General features: G+C 37.3%; 1 long non-coding RNA gene across 1 annotated transcript in view; it reads right to left on the bottom strand.

The window, feature by feature from the left end:
- The window catches only part of LOC138709223 (uncharacterized), a 30,789-nt gene extending 13,606 nt beyond the window's left edge, over positions 1-17,183 (bottom strand). Inside the window, exon 1 of the long non-coding RNA XR_011334884.1 lies at positions 17,025-17,183. This is a non-coding gene — a long non-coding RNA (uncharacterized lncRNA). The remainder of the gene's footprint in view (positions 1-17,024) is intronic.
- Between the last annotated feature and the right edge of the window lie 656 nt (positions 17,184-17,839).

The raw sequence follows: 17,839 nt of genomic DNA, 5'->3' as shown, positions 1-17,839 counted from the left end.
ACGGTAACAACTTTTGTCAGGTTTACTATGCTGCCATCTAGTTGTTACATAAGGAATCGTCGGCCTGGTTGGCGAGTTGGTATAGCGCTGTCCTTCTATGCCCAAGGTTGCGGGTTCGATCCCGGGTCAGGTCGATTTATTTTATTTTATTGGGTTATTTTACGACGCTGTATCAACATCTAGGTTATTTAGCGTCTGAATGATATGAAGGTGATAATGCCGGTGAAATGAGTCCGGGGTCCAGCACCGAAAGTTACCCAGCATTTGCTCGTATTGGGTTGAGGGAAAACTCCGGAAAAAACCTCAACCAGATAACTTGCCCCGACCGGGATTCGAACCCGGGCCACCTGGTTTCGCAGCCAGACGCGCTGACCGTTACTCCACAGGTGTGGACGCCAGGCGACAGACTCATGTCAGTAGATTTACTGGCATGTAAAAGAACTCCTGCGGGACAAAATTCCTGCACATCTGGCAACGCTGATATAACCCTGCAGTTCCGAGCGTCGTTAAATAAAACATAACATTTTAACATAAGGAATCACGTCATAACTCCCATTTGAATTTCATTAGCGACTGTACTGCCATCTCGTGTTCGTTTACGGCTGACGGGTGGCGATCCTGGCGGTTTTTCTTTTCAAAGTGCTACCGATTTTAACATAGGTATGAGCAATCTGTTATATATGTGATCTGGGCTTACAGTCAACTTAACGATATCAATATTTCTTTGAGAAAATAGATTATTATCTTTCTGTAAACTCGTATTGTACTTGTCCAATATTATTACGAATCACTCTTAATTTTCGTGGTGCATTCTGGTGAGCAGAATTTAAGAAGGGTAACCCGCATGGAAACAAAATAGGCTCAGCAGCCTCGCAAAATGGAGGAATGGGGCTTATTAGTAGAGTTCTCACTCTTCCAATTTAAGTACATTTTAAATTTTCTCGTTATTTATTATGTACTATAAAAATAAATCGCCACCAAGGAGGTCTAGTGGCTAAAGCGCTGGACTTAAAATCATGTGGATTCGGGTTCGATCCTCGGCGCACACCCGATTTATAGCTTGTGTTGGGCAAGCCCGTGGTCCAAGTAACACATGTTTACTCCGGGAGCTCTGGTTCCCCTGTGGCATCCCAACAAATCTCCATCATCGTCTCATCTTATCGCGGGTGTGGCGTAGACCAGCCTCCTATGGCGCACCCTAGGCAACGTCTCTGTCGCTAAGTTGGTCTACAGTTCTACACAATTGCTTCATACAGATCAGGCCTACATAAGGTTTCCGCTCTCCGAGCCGGCGCACAGCTCATGAGCGGAATGCAGATATTAGAGATATTAGCTGCGCTTGTATAAGGGTGGACTGGAAGAAGGGGTGATCTCGTACAAAATATACACAAAAGGAAGTACTATTACGATGTTCATGAAATGAATTCCCGTTCAGTGTTTGCAAAACTATCTTGGACTTATTAATTAATACAGAAATATTTATTTTACAGAAATAATAGAAATTTTATACCTACTTAAATGTACAATATCATTTTATTATATTTTTATTTATCAATACATGAAAACGAGGTTTTATGCTGTTGGCAGCTGAAAGGAACAGTAGCCTACTAATCGTAATGATCGTTACAGATGTTCGATGCCTGCCTTTATTAAAGTTGATTATAGAAAACAGTTGCTCACAAATATAAATGTTGAGCCAAACATAGCAATCATTTTCACAGCCAGCCTGTGTAGTCGTGGATATTATTGCTAATGTTTAGTCTTGTAAAACTCAACCAGGCTAGTAGTATTATTCAAACGATCTTTAGCCCTTAGGCCACATTGAAGATCAATAAGTCCGAGCTGTAAATCGTTAAATGTCATGTTTTATTCAACGACGCTCGCAACTGCCAAGGTTATATGAGCACACTTAAATGCAATCGACCTGGCCCGGAATCGAACCCGCAACCTCGGGCATAGAAGGCCAGCGCTATACCAACTGCGCCAACCAGGCCCACCTGTAACTTATATGGCATTGTTTCAACTGGTGTTTTAGAATTTATTATAACTTTAAACTTCTTTCCAATTAAGACAAGATTTTTACATTTTACGACGCTTTATCAACAGCTTATGTTATTTAGCGTCTGAATGAGAAGAAGGTGATAATGCCGGTGAAATGAGTCCGTGGTCCAACATCGAAAGCTACTCAGCGTTTGCTCATACTGAGTTGAGGGAAAACCCCGGAAAAACCTCAACCAGGTAACTTGACCCGGGAATCGAACCCGGGCCACCTGGTTTCGCGGCTAAACGCGCTAACCGTTACTCCACAGGTATGGACCTTAAGACAAGATTTTAGAACCTAGAATTAAATTCATTTTGAATTTCAATTAATATTTGCACATGATCATTTAACATGGCTTCATCACGAACAGTTTCTATCGTTCGAAAGTAAGCCATATTACCTTCCCGAAACTGACTTACGAAAAGTGTAAGTTTACGACTGAAATCCCATAATTTATTCAACATATCAACACTGAGCTGGCCTTTTCCCTGAAGAGAGATATTTAAATTGTTGAAGATTAATATCTTTAGTATCTTTATGTCTGGACTCGTAATGACGCATTATGTTGTGTTTCTTTCTACCTTTCAAAATGTTGTGGCAGATCAAGCATTGAGTATTTACTCCAGCAGCTATGAAAAAATAAGCATTTTCCCATGCAACATTGAAAGAATTTGCCTGATCACTACTTTTCCGTCTTTTAGATTCCTCCATACCGTACTGTAGCAGTAGGTAAGCAACGTAAAACAGTTACTGAGAATACGCACTGCACTCCACTAGATAGCTGAGTGGTCGTTTCCCTCTCCTCTATCCATATGTCATTCTGACGTATCTTACTCTCCGATTCGGCGAGCGGTAAACACAGCTCTCCCGCTCGGAAGGAGCGCGCGCGCTCGTTGAGCGCTGTTTGTGCAGGTATGATATAGATGAATGACGAATAATCAAGTACCCTCCATTAGTAACAAAAAATTAAAAATGATATTAGTCTGCATTACCTCTGATTGAGGTTCTGGCTGATAAATGTATATCTATTATTTATCAGGCAGTACATCTCACTTGACGATATGTGTTCAGAGGAAGAACAATTATTATTGTTTGTATGCATCTGAAGTCTAGTTAGTGTAATATGTAGCTAATCGGCGATGTGTTTGTACCTTTAAACACTTTTTACATTTTATTTTATTTTATTTTTTTTTTTTAATTTTGGGAAATGAAATTTTTTTAATGAAAAAGCTTGAAATAATTATTGAAGATTCCTTTACAACTTCATGTATGTATTTTCCTGTTCTACACATCTATTAAGGATAGAAAAAATAAAATGAAGGGATATGTAATGTGTTCAAAGGTACAACAGGTTCATGTACCTTGGAACATACCCTCTTGTAAGCTGGAACACATGGAATGTAGGTGGAAATATAGCTCTAAGAACTGACAATCATATTTAAAATGTATTTCCAATTATAAACCAGAGCAGGCTTCTGTGATTGAGATTTTATTTCCTGGAGAAGCAATAACTGCTTCAACAGCTTTCTTCAAGGCATCCGGATCAATTGGAGGCCTCTTAACTACACTCTTACTGTTCTTCGTGACATGATTTCAAAATAAAAGAAAGACAAAAATCAATAATATTGTGTACCTTGGAATATGTTCCATGGTACAAGATGTTTTGTTTTCAAGGGTACAAGAGGGTGCACGTTTAAACAAAATATGACTCCCAAAACTAGAGATTCGAATAAATCATGGAAATTAAAATATGTTATTACTCACCAGATGATAGGGAACACGCTGTACTTGATAGATAGTAACAAATACAATCTGGTTTTGTGTTGGAAAATATATATCAATGAACGAAATGTTTACTTTTGGTACTAAAAAAATTCTTTTGTCTACAGAACTCACACTTTGCAATAAATCAAACCGAAACTATGACCAGAGCTACTTAGCGGCTTGATCTACAATCTACTTCAGTTTGAGTCCTCTAGGTAGCAGCAAAAATTAAAAAACAAGACATGTTCAAATGTACACAATGCTGAAGGTACAACAGTCTCCCCTATGCATTGGAGGGGGAAAGGAATTGGCCCCCTACCCATTATCTCCTGGCCTAGTTGCCTCATGAGTGATGCCTTATTGGTGTTACTTATGAGGTTCAAACCTGTCTTCGGACAGTTGACTAAAGAACAACAACATTAGTCTGCATATTATAACAGGCAGCTTGGGTGTGTCCACGTATTAACCAGCCACGGGTCCCAAAATGACTTGTGAGAGAGGAGGAACGAATAGGCCTACATTTCGATACTTCTTTATTTCTGGGCAATAGATTGTTACTGAGCAAGACAAATGTTTATACTGTAGTATGAAATAATAGTTCATATTAGTATACGATTAGTCGTGTTCGGTAGTCTAGTAGTTAGCTTGTTTGCCATTAGGTTGAAGTTCGCGTGTTTAAATCCGGTCGAGGACGATAATATGACTTCTTTCGGCAGGGAAGTAAAGCCGAGATCTCGAGTCGTAGATCTATAGCATATAAAAAAAACCCGTTCCCGACAGAGGTGTTCAGGAAACATTTGTCGGCCAATTCTCGGCCACATCAACATTTGGACGCATTACAACGGCCCATATCAGTAATCCAAATATGTGGATTTGTCCCATCCTATATCCCTAATCACTAGCATGGCATAGGCCTACCATCAATAAAAATAAACACGTTTAAGCTATAGTTTCAAAAAGAGCAGTACTCGTTACGGTACTTAATGATTTTGTCTCTATCAAACTTCGGATTTTTTATAGGCTAGCGTGTAGGTCAAGCTATTGTTACTAAATGTTTGTTATTTGAAGACTACAGGGGTTACTCATTTACCATTTGTACAGTTAGTCTCCTGTAGCACCTAACTTACATGATTTTTTCCTCTCATGATTTCCCAATATGACCCCTGATTAACTTGTTCACGGTTAGGGCTACTAGATAACTACAATGAGGCGCAACCTGTCGAACCCGGGACCTGAACTTAATACTATAGAGCAGTCATCGGCAGAATTACCTATACTCACGATGACATCAGGCAATGCAACCAGCAATACACATGACATCGCATGGTTGTGGGCAGTGGCAGCTCGTGGGTATTCAATTAAGGGGGGCTGCATACAAAATTAAACCAAGCAACTTACTTTATTTAAAGATTAGTTCCATGCGACATTCATTAATATTTGCAGATGATCAAGTGATAATGGCTCAATCTCGTGAGGATGTGAAATATATGATGAGAAAACTCTGGATTCATTTGAAGCAGGTGGATTGCAAGTAAATATGAAAAAAACTGAATATCTTGTAGTAGGTGGAAACGGAAGAGACATCTCCTTATACCAAGGAACTATTAGAGCTGTTCAAAAATTTAAATATTTGGGGTCATATATTGATGATTTAGGGAGTTGTAACTCCGAAATAAATAGATTGGTGCAAGCAAGAAAAGCCATAAGGATGCTGAATGGAGTACTGTGGAGCAGGACGATATTGAATGACACCAAGAAGAGGATTTTGACGGCGGTTGTGGAAAGTATAATGACATATGGCGCAGAGGGGTGGACGTTGGTAGAAAGTAAAAATCTAAGATTTTGGCAGTGGAAATGGACGGAATACGACGTAGTGCCAGAGTTTCCAGATTAGAAAGAAGGAGAAATGAAGAAGTGAGACGGATGATGGATATGGAGGAGACAGTGATGGACAGAATTGAGAGACGAACTCTTCAATGGTATGGACATGTCAGAAGAATGGAGGAAAGTAGGTGGCCTAAAACTCTTTTGGAATGGTCACCTCATGGTAGAAGGAAGCGGGGTAGGCCAAGAACAACCTGGAGAGGACAGATCCATAGATTGATGAGTGACAGGTCTCTGGAAGGAGATGAATGGCTTGACCGGGAAGATTGGCGAATGGGAATACAGGGTAACCGCTAAATAGTGGAGAAACCCTCAAAAGCAAGCAAGTTCCATGCGCCTTGTCTTGTAGGTTGCAAATTTTTTAATCATCATCTTATTAAAATCCGATGTGTCGTTTAACATAATATTTACAATGGAAAACATAGCTAATGCGGTCACTGCTCTCATCGTATTTCTAACATAGGACCTTACTCTCTTCAAACACAAAAAGCAACGTTCTGGTGCGGAAGTTGTCATTGTTATGGTGATAGCTATGCATAGTAGTTCCACAACTTCTGAAAATGAGACCTGCAAGTTCTCAGATAGAAGAAACTGCAAGAGCTTGACTGCGCCACTGATATTTCTGAATTCTTGTCTCTGATACAACACAGTGAATCCCGTTTTTAGTTTGTCTTTATCGAGCATTGGGAAAAGCTTCACACATACATTTAGGTCATTTTCAGGAAATAAGCTTTTGTAGCATTCAAATTTTTCTTGACACAGAAGAGAAGATAATATCAGATGATCTATGAACTGGAATCGGGTGTTAGCTTGTGTGATAATGAGGTCACATACTTCCTTGGCTGCCGCAACCCTTGTCTGAATCCCTTCGACCTTACGACGCTTTTTAGGGTTTTCATTTTCACAGATCTCGCTGCTCAACTGCGCACTGTTCCATATTGTCTGTATGGCATTAACAAAGCTTTATATGCAGAGTCGGTCTCGGTAGCATAGTCGGTTGCGGGTTCGATCCCGGCCTAGGTCGATGGCATTTAAGTGTGTTTAAATGAGACGGGCTCATGTCAGTAGATTTACTGGCATTTAAAAGAATCCTGCGGGACAAAATTCCGCCACACCGGCGACGCTGATTTAACCTCTGCAGTTGCGAGTGTCGTTAAATAAACCATAATTTATTTTTTTATATGCAGATTTGAACCTTAGAAATATCTAACTGGCGATGTTGTAGTTGGTTGTATAATATATCTACATGATACATCAATAAATGAAAAAAAAAAAAAAAAAACAGCTAGAAATTTAATTCAGGATCTTCAAGAGTACGCGCCAGGCGCAATTGCCTCATTTATTGTGATGTTGTTAGATGTTTCAGATTCCATTATGGTTTGAAAACATTCTAGCAATGGCTCCTTCTTCACATGAACAACATTTACTATTCTTATTTAAAACTCCATCTTGTTGCCCCAGCTGATGGAATTGTCTTTCAAACATATTAATTTATTTTGATTCTTGCGTACACTACTTTTAACACTTGAATATAAGTAATTGATTGACTAGCGGACTTACTCATGTTAATTATGTACGTTTGTGCGGCTTACAGCTGTTTCGGTGCTTAACACACCATCGTCAGAGCCTACTAGATCTCGGCGTCATCTCGAACTTCTCTGCCTGTTATGTGGGTGCGTTTGATTGTTGAAAGGTGTTGAAAAGTGGAGTCAAATAGTGTGTGTGTACTGAAATTGATCATGTGTTGAGAATTTGTTCGGGGTGTGTTTTAGTGTGTTTGTATATTTCGTATTGTTCTAGTGTGTTGAGTTTTTGGTTCTTGGGTTGTATGTGTAGAATTCCCATGTCTGCATTTATGTTATTGTATGTATGGTCAGCATTGGTTATGTGATCGGCGCATATAGATGTATTGTGTCCTCTGGTTATTGCTTTAATGTGTTCTTTGTAGCGTGTTTGGAATGGTCTGCCTGTCTGTCCAATGTAGAATTCGTCGCAACTATTACATGTGAGTTTGTATACATCTGTGTGTTCGTATTTATTTGTTTGTGTTTTTTGTGTGTTGAGATGTCTTTGTAGTGTGTTTTCTGTTCTGTATGCTATGTTGTATTTCTGTTTTCTGAATGAAGATGCGATCTTATGTGTGCCTTTGTTTTCATATGTTAGTGTGATGTATTTCTTGTGTTCTTGTGTTTGTGTTGTGTTTTGCGTGTTTTTGTGTTTGTTAAGTTTTTGTTTTGTCTTCCTTATGATGTTGTATATTATGGTTCGATTGTAACCGTTTTCTTGTGCTATGGATTTGATTGTGTTCACTTCTTCATTGTAGTGTTGTTGGCTCATGGGTATGTTGAGTAATCTGTGTACCATTGTCCTGAATGCAGCTTGTTTGTGTTGTATGGGGTGGTTAGATGTGTTATGTATGTGGGTGGTGGTGGTGGTTGGTTTTCTGTATATTTTGAAGGTGTGTTTGTTGTCAATTTTTGTTATGGTGATGTCTAGGAAATTTATGGAGTTGTTTTCAAGTTCTAGTGTGTATTGAAGTTTTGGGTGTAATTTGTTTATGTATTGGTGTAGTTTGTGTATTTGTCTTTTGTTTCCTTTGTATAGTATGAGAATGTCGTCTACATATCTGTGCCAGTATATTATGTTCTCTGCACATTTACTGTGTTCATTGTTGAATATGTATGTTTGTTCTATGTTGTATAAAAATAACTCTGCAAGTATGCTGGATATGGGTGATCCCATTGGCAATCCTTCTGTTTGGGTGTAGTATTTGTTGTTTTGTGTGAAATAGTTTTGCTTTGTTATGATGTCTGTGATTTCTATGATTTCTTCGATATATTCTTGTGGTGTGTTGTTGTCTATGAGCATTTGTTTTAGTATCTATAATGTGTCTTCTATTGGTATGTTAGTGTATAAGTTAGTGATATCAAAAGATGCTAGTGTTGCAACAACACATACCACACAGTGCAATGAGAGCGTTTTTTTTTTATTCGAGCCGCTAAATAAGACTGTATAATAAATGTATTTTACAACATAAAACGAGACAAGAGCCACAAATGTCTGGGGGTGCTGCAGCTCCGAAGCCCCCCTTCGAAAGCCGCCCCTGGTTGTGGGTAGGGTTGAGGGCCCTGCTGAGATATCAGTGGCGTGCAGCCATCACAAACTTCATATTTACTGTACCGTAACCAAGAGGAGTAGAATAATTCTACTCCTCTTGATAGTAACTTTCAAGGTGCCACAGAATTCTAAGTTTATGTCACAAGTAGCCAATCTCAAGATAGCGAATAAACTTTCATCTTTCAGCCGTGATCTTTGCTTTGAATTTGCAGGTTTCAATTTTCAAAAAAAAAAAAATATATATATGTGTGTGTGTGTGTGTGTGTGTGTGTGTGTTCGCAACTGTAAGTGGAACCAAACATAGCTGCTATATTGGCGGCAAATAACCTAAGGGAAGCATATTTTCCGTAGACAGAATTTTAAAATATATTTAAACCACACATGTCTTTGTACAGTGTTTGTAAATATGTATCACTCTGTAAATCAGCTACTATGTACTTGCTGTATTTCTGGCTTAACCTTGTTTATGTCTATGATCAAAAGATTTGCAAAAAAGTAAGAAATCATTTGCAATATTTTTAAAATCACCTAATCTCCGTTGTTGAAATTCTGTTCTTAGATTTAGATGAGCATAATTATTTAAATTTGATTCAGAAATATCAGAAAGAGGTTGTAAGCATGGGAAATGATGGAACTGTTTTTCCCTCATTTTTGATTTCTAGATATCTATCATTGTAATCAATGATCGCACCATATCGTACATACAGTATCTACTACGTTTTGCTTTTGCCCTTCGTACTGCAATTTGGATTTAAAATGTTCATAAATACCTGTGATCTTCTGATGGTCTTTATGACATAGGCTACATTATAATGACGTTTAATGTTGTGTTGATAAATGCTCTTTAAAACTTTCGAGCACAATAAACCTACTATTGTTTCCATAAGAACAAGACAAATACGTCTCCTCCCATTCTTATTTAAATACACGTTTCCTACCTTTGGACAGAGCCATGCTATATGTTACGCCACTGGTAGTTGCTTGTACAATGTACCTGCAAAGGGTTGGTTGGGAGGGGGGTGTATTCCTTGCCTGACCTGCAACGTCACTTAGAAACAGGCATCGCGATGACATTTCTGTCGACGGCTGCTATAGAGAGACAATCAGTGGCGGTTCCTCGGGGGAGGGAAGGGAGGAACGTCCTCCTCACATTTTCTTCTTTTAAAAGTAAAGACCAAAAAAAAAAATATGTGCCTTGAAATTCGAGGAAGATTCGATAATTTTTAAGTTCACAGCTATAAGAAAAACTCGGTTGATCGAGTTTTAAACGACGCGCGCTCATGTGCTGTAGAAAACTGTGAGAAAGATGCGAGATTGTCTGTGTAGAAGAAAGGCACTTCATTCCTCCTCTACTACAGTTAACACCAAATACAAACTCTTTGGTTAACACACATAGACAACAGCGCACTAGCGGCCAGAGAAAGAAGCAGAGTTTTAAAGCAAGTAAATGAACGGAGAGGGAGGAGATCCTCCTCTGAATCAGTCATGGGCGGGAAATAGAAACCGACTGGTCGTGCAGCAAGCTCGCTACCGCTGCCACCTAACGATGTTGCATTCAACCGGACTATAACACATCTAGGAGGAGACACAATAAAAACAGTTTTAACACAACGCTATGAAAGACACCATGTAAACTTTTTTTTTTAAATTATAAATCAAAAACATTATTCATTGCACTTTATATAGGCTACTATTCATGGTTTGAAACTTTCGTGGATATTTGAAAGTTAAAGTCGGGTTTATGTAAAACAAAGAGGAAGTAGTTTTACGTAGTTGGCCCCTGAAATTCACTTCTATTCATTGTTTACTAGTAAGGACAACAGCCAAATTGTCAGTTTTGTACAAATATATTTGAAACTGAAAGTAGGTACTCCAAACTACATAATTTTTAACATAAAAAATTAATCAGCCACCGGTACCTTTGAACAATAATGATAGTATGACTATACAAGAACTGACATTCTTCAAAAGTATGTGATACTGAACTTGTAAAATGTACATGTGGCAACACAGACCACGTGGGTGGGTGCAGTGTTCTCGCTTTCCTCAGATTATTTCCCATTTCCATTTCCGTAAAACGGTTCTGGTTACGAGTTAGTAGCTAGTCTCTTCCAACACGTGTGATGCTGTAGTGTGCTCGAAAAATGCTACGAGGTTGTGAATTTCCTTGTAATTGTTAATTTGGTGCAATTATTCAACAATGAATGGAAGTGAAATCATAATATATTTTGGACAATTTAGGAAACTCAGTTTACAAGAACAGATTATTGCTATACAGAAGGGAAGGCCAATCCCAACACTACCTGATCTTACATGTATGAATGTAGGCTAATTTGTAGCATGTTTCATTCAAGAAGGTGTCATTTAGTGCTGTTAATTTCTTTCCTCCTCTTAAGAAATATGCAGGAGCCGCCACTGGAGACAATGTTTGGATTTTCAACATTGCATAAAATTAGAGAAAGCGTAGTGGCTTGTGCAGCAAATGCTGCAAACTAAGTTCAAATAAAAAATTTTCAGACTTAGTTTCCAAAAAGAATAGCAGACATTTTGAATGTTATTTACTTCCATAGTAATGGAACATACTACACGAAAGATGTAACATTCAAAGCAACGTAAAACTCAATGAAATATGACCCTGTCAAAAATATCTCTTCTAAAAAGCTTTTCTCTTAATGGGTTTTTATGCCAAATAATTTTTCTTGAACACATCGAACTTCAGTTCTTAGAGTTTAAATGCGAAAATGCAGCGGGTTTTTCATGTGGGAGTAAAACAGTAGCTTGCGGAATGCAGGGGAGATTTAACAAAATGTCAGGTTTGCCATAGTTTCGAACAATAGACCATAGCATTTTCGTATATCTGCTGCATGTTTCGTGAACTGCTTTGAAATGTACAGGACAGTATTACTATTTTTCTTGCTAAAATATCTTGTTGAAGTGATCGGGAGACTACAAAATCTTACAGATCTCTTATTTTATCAGTAAGTAGGCCTAATGCCTTTTAGTTTTTCCTTAGCAATTGTAATCTTTGCGCTTTCACCCGACATACTGATCTACTAAAATAACATTTCTGGACTAACTTGTGTAACTAATGAATCCGTCTTCACGATCCTCTATCCGGGAGTGGCACACGAAGGTCATGAAAACTGGCAGTGTTCTGCAGCGAAGGGTGCTGGCCGATCAAGCACGAGCACAGAAAAAAATTACCGTGTGCGTGATGCGTACCTGTCAAGAGGAGTAGAAATATTTCTACTCCTCTTGGTACCTGTGTAGCCCTCGAAAATCAGTTCGCACAGCTGTCAGGCAATTGCAGTTACCACGAACGACGATTCACAAAGTTCTACACAAGCATTTGCATCTTAATGCCTATAAAGTCAGCTGGTGCAGGCCCTTCAACCAGATAGACCACGACGCACAGAATTTGATGTTGGCATTTTGGAGCGCATTGGCAAATTTCCTCAAGCGTGTTCTCTTCACTGATAAAGCAATATTTTATTGTCCGGCATACTAACCGACATAATATTAGGATCTGGAGTACCGCTTGAGCACTCTGCGTGCATCATGCAACACAGGATGCAAATAGACGCTCTTTCAAATGCAAAAGAGCCTCACCGTGATATCTTGTCTGGTTATTTTTTAATTCAGTGTTGAAGTTGTACGGATAATTTTTGGACACCCGTAATACGTTGGCAGAGTGGATTTGTTCCACAAGATTGGCAAATAGCAGTTATACCGATTTGTAAAAAAAAAGGGGGATAGGAAAAATTGCTATAATTAATCTATAGAGGTATCAGCTTGCTAAACTCAGCATACAAAATCTACCGGTGTGCAAAATTATTTCACAAAAGTTGAAAACGACAGCAGAAAACTCTGCTTATAGAAGAATAAAATAGATTCAGACAAGCAAGATCCTGCATAGGTTGTATTTTCCCCGTAGCCCACATAATAGAAAAATACAGAGAGTTTAATCTACCAAAGTTCATGGTTTTTAATGATTTTGAAAAAAAAGTTCGATACAGTGAACCGAACAAAGATGTGGCAAATATTAAAACTTAATGGCATCCCTTTTAATCCTTTAAGAACAATTCAAAACTTATATTTTGATACAATAACCAAAGTAAAAAAAGTATCAGAGAAAACAGAAGAATACAGAAAAACATCACAAGGTGTTAGACAAGGCTGTCCGTTATCTCCCATTTTATTCAATTTGTATATAGACGAGGCTATAAGAGAAAGGCAGATTAACGTAGGTTTGAACTACTATATTGAAGAGTCTATACTAAAATACGATCCTTTTCGCGGATGACCAGATGAAATTTGCCGAAAGTGAAGATGGATTGCAGAGAGCATTATATACATTGAATGAGATTATAATATAATTATTTTAGAATATCAACCCAGTACACGAATATTATGGGATTTAAAGACAAAGATCACGTGAGAATTAAAATAATTTTAGATAATACAATTTTAGAAGTAGGCCTACTTACGATGCAAGCTTTCATATACCTCCAACAGTGATATGGACAATAAAATAAAAAAGTATTAGCAACTCCTTGGTACAATTAGATATAACCTGGTGAAGAGAGCAAGGAAATAAACAATATTACCTACGTTTTATTAAGACAATGGCATTACCAGTTTGATACATGGCTCAGAAACGTGGACATTAATAAAACTACAAGAAAAAAGAATCGAAAACATGGAAATGAAACTGCTTAAACCTCTGGCTGGATACAGACTTTCAGACCATAAATACAACGAAGAAATCAGAAAAGAATTAGAAATGGAAAATATTACAGGAATTATAAATATGTAGGCCTATAGACATAGATGGTTCACACACATGACAAGAATGGATGTTAGCAGAATAGGCTATCATTAAAAATTACTAGTATAGACCACAAAATATGAGAAGATCTATTGGAAGACCACTTAAAAGATGGAGAGAACAGATATGAAATCAAATGTTGAGGAAGGAATAGCCCCAAGAGTGCCTAAACTTTGTAGTGGTGATGACAATGATGATGATTATGATTATGAATTCTGTATGTACGGTATATAATTTATATTTTTACATTTCAGTAACGGCTAATAATAAGATAATTTAGTCTAGAAACAAATATCGTCTGAAGAAGGTTTCGATTGTAAGCCTAATAATGTAAGTAAGAAACATTTTCTCTAACAAAAAGGTTTCTGGATATACAGTGTATTGTTTACAACATATCATTTTTGATAATGACTATTATGCTAGAAAACTTAACAAAAAAATCATCATAGAAAGTTTTGGATAAAACGTCATCTAGTGCTTTTTAAGTAAGATTCATACATTTTGTAGTTTATTTATTTTTATTATATTGGGCTATTTTACGATGCTGTATCAGCATCGCATGTTATTTAGCGTCTGAATGAAATGAAGGTCATAATGCCGGTGAAATGAGTCCGGGGTCCAGCACCGAAAGTTACCTAGCATTTGCTTGTATTGGGTTGAGGGAAAACCTCGGAAAAAACCTCAACCAGCTAACATGCCCCGACCGGGATTCGAACCCGGGCCACCTGGTTTTGCGGCCAGACGCGCTGACCGTTACTCCACAGATGTGGACCATTTTGTAGTAAAAAGTATCATGTTTCTTGTGCATCAATTCCCAATAATTTGAAGAGAAGTGTAGTAATAACTACTAGGCCTAAACATGAGCAAAATTTCTAAAAGTTTAGGAGAAATCGCTGCATACAGGCATGCAGAAAAAACTGCTTTTTTGTCCCGGAAGTTGAGACTGTAGATCTGTGAAAATTTCTAAATTTATACTTTTGCAACATGACGATATTTTCTATTTCTACTTCGTATAATAAACTTGATAAACTCAATGAATACTTTACCTCACCTCCCACTATACGACCTGAAAAACAGTCAAAACTAAATACAATTAATACTCTCCTAGTTAATCCTCCTCCTTCTCGCGAAAAATTTTTCTTCTCTCACATTACTGATTCTGAAGTAAGAAGGGCTCTTAAAAGCATTAAATCTAAAGCACAAGGCTCTGATAACATAAGCATAGTCTTTATCAATAAGTTAGTTGATATCGTGCTTCCTGTAATAACCCATATTTTCAATTCTTCAGTTATCACGTCTGTTTATCCGTAACTCTGGAAAACAGCTTTGGTACGCCCACTTCCTAAAGTAAAAGACTATAGGCCAATCTCCATTCTTCCCGTTTTATCCAAAGCCCTGGAACGCATCATTCATAAGCAGTTGTCAGACTACCTAATAGAATTTAATCTTTTAGACCCTTTACAATCAGGATTCAGAAATGGCTATAGCACTTCTACTGCTTTGTTGAATGTTACTGAGGACATACGCGCAGGCATGGATAAACGACAGGCTACTGTACTAGTTTTATTGGACTATAGCAAAGCCTTTGATTCTGTTGACTTCGATCTACTATTGACTAAACTACAAACGCTACACCTTTCTGACAGTGCTATCACCTGGATGTACTCCTACCTTACTGGCCGCCAGCAGCGTGTCATATCTAATAATCGTTTCTCATCCTGGCGTACTGTAGATACAGGAGTTCCTCAGGGATCAGTATTAGGCCCCTTGCTCTCCTCTATTTATATAAATGGAATTTCTAAATCATTTAAGCACTGCAGATATCAAATATATGCAGACGACGTTCAATTGTATATTTCAGCGCGTCCTGATGCACTAAATGATAGCATTAATAGTCTTAATGAAGATCTTGATTCCATCTCTTCCTGGTCTCAACAATTTGGGCTTAACCTAAACGCATGTAAATCACAGGCTATTCTGTTCGCGAACCGTAGATTAATTCCTGAAGTCAACGACCTGAATATTCCACCTGTGAAACTGAATAAAACAATCATCCCGTTTAGCTCTACCGTAAAAAATTTCGGAGTGCATTTCGAATCTAATCTTAGTTGGGATACGCATATTAAATATACATGTAAGAAGGCATTCTCTATTCTCCATTCACTAAAAAGATTGTATCATTATCCATCTAAATTAAAACAGACGCTGGTACAGAAACTCATTCTACCTCACTTCGATTATTGCGACGTTTTGTTCAGTGATCTCAGGATCGATTCCACCCAGAAACTACAGCGTGTTCATAACGCGTGCGTCCGCTTCATTTGTAATGTTGGATACTATGATCATGTCTCACCTTCTTTCGAGAAGTTATCATGGCTTAGGTTACATGAGAGGAGAAATCTGCACTCACTTTCTCTCTTATATCGAATTATGCACACTTCATCCCCCTATTATTTATTCGCTCGTTTTCATACTCTCTCTCGCTATCATAATGTTAATACTCGATCACAACGCGATAACACGCTAGAAATTCCACTTCACACATCATCTCTGTATTCCTCATCTTTCACTGTTACTACCTCTCGTCACTGGAACTCTCTGCCGCCTGAAGTCAAGGGCTGCCGAACATTGAAATCTTTCAAATCCAAGTTAGAAAATTATCTTATGACGAGTTGCCAAACTAACTTACTATTATGACAAGTGTTGTATTGCATGTTTCCACGTATTCACATTTTTTTTATGTTCTAGTGATATTTAACTTATTTTATATTTTTGTTTTCATATTTTCCGATAATGGTATATCTCTAATGCGATAAGTTGAGCTATATATAAACATAATTTTCCTTACTGTGTATACTTAAAAATATTGTATTCATTGTATGCTTTGTACTGCACTATTTTATTACTACTATTAGTATTATTATTACTATTAGGCCTGTTATTATTATTTTATTAGTATTTATTATTATTATTGTTATTATCATTATTATTATCATTACTATTCTTATTTATTATTATTATTATTATTATTATCAATAATTGCCTTATTTTTTTATACTTTGTAGGCCTCATTTATTTTTGACTTGCTGTTCACATTTTATTATGCTTTTTTCTTTCCTTCTCTATGTTATATACTATGTCTGATTTCTTCTTACTTGTTGTTTACATTTTATTATTATTATCTTATTCAGTTTTGTGTGTACTTTGTAAATTTGTAGTGTTTTTGTAAAGCAGTTTTTACTCCTGGTTGAGTGTTTGAGAAGGCCGTATGGCCTTAAATCTGCCAGGTTAAATAAATCATTATTATTATTATTATTATTATTATTATTATTATTATTATTATGATTATTATTATTATAATGAGAAAGTAAAAATAATATATGAACTCACGTTTCTTCAGTTAGGTACGATTCGAATATTCTTAGTCGGAAAAGAAGAGCCGGAGGTACATGGAGACTACATTACCAGAAATGTGTCTTTATACGTGGCGTGCACTTGTTTCATGTCTGTCCATACACAAAGGAATGAATAACACAATAACATTATAAGGCCGTCTATATCTCCTGACTGGACATTCCATTGTGCTCTACACCATATAATTCTAATTCATAGTGGCACGATATGTTAACTGCTTTGCTATTATAAGCCAAGGGGTGTACAAGATTCGATTACGAACGTGAGCATATGAAGACACATTTATCACTCAAGAGTACGACAATGTGACATACGTCTAAACCAGCGTTTCTTTTTCAACATGTGGCACACTGAAGTTGTAATTTACAGTAAAATTCCGCGGCACACTCATATCGTCGCCTGAATGCAAGAACTAGGTAATTTGATTTTTCATATTTTGTGACATCGCCTATTTACTTATTTATTGCACTAAGGAACATGTCTCGTTTTCTTTTACCTATTTGTTATATTGGAAATAGATGTTGCTGGTATCTTTCGATCAGTTACCTAGATCTTGGATTACATTTTGTGCGATTTTTTCTATGCTATAAAAGAGGTAACTAAAAAACGCAAATTTCGAGTTACCTAGTTCTTGCATTCAGGCGACGATATAATCTAAATCAGTGGTTCCTTACTAAGGATTTTTTAAAATAAAAACAAGTAAAATGCCATATTTTTAACGTTGGTCCTGTGTGTGTGTGTGTGTGCGTGCGCGCGCGCGCGTTATTATTAAGTACACACTAGCAGAATGT

Source organism: Periplaneta americana, chromosome 1, assembly GCF_040183065.1.
Source record: "Periplaneta americana isolate PAMFEO1 chromosome 1, P.americana_PAMFEO1_priV1, whole genome shotgun sequence".
Taxonomy (NCBI): Eukaryota; Metazoa; Arthropoda; class Insecta; order Blattodea; family Blattidae; genus Periplaneta; species Periplaneta americana.
The sequence above is the reverse complement of the archived record's forward strand: the minus strand, read 5'-3'. Positions and strand labels throughout refer to the sequence as shown.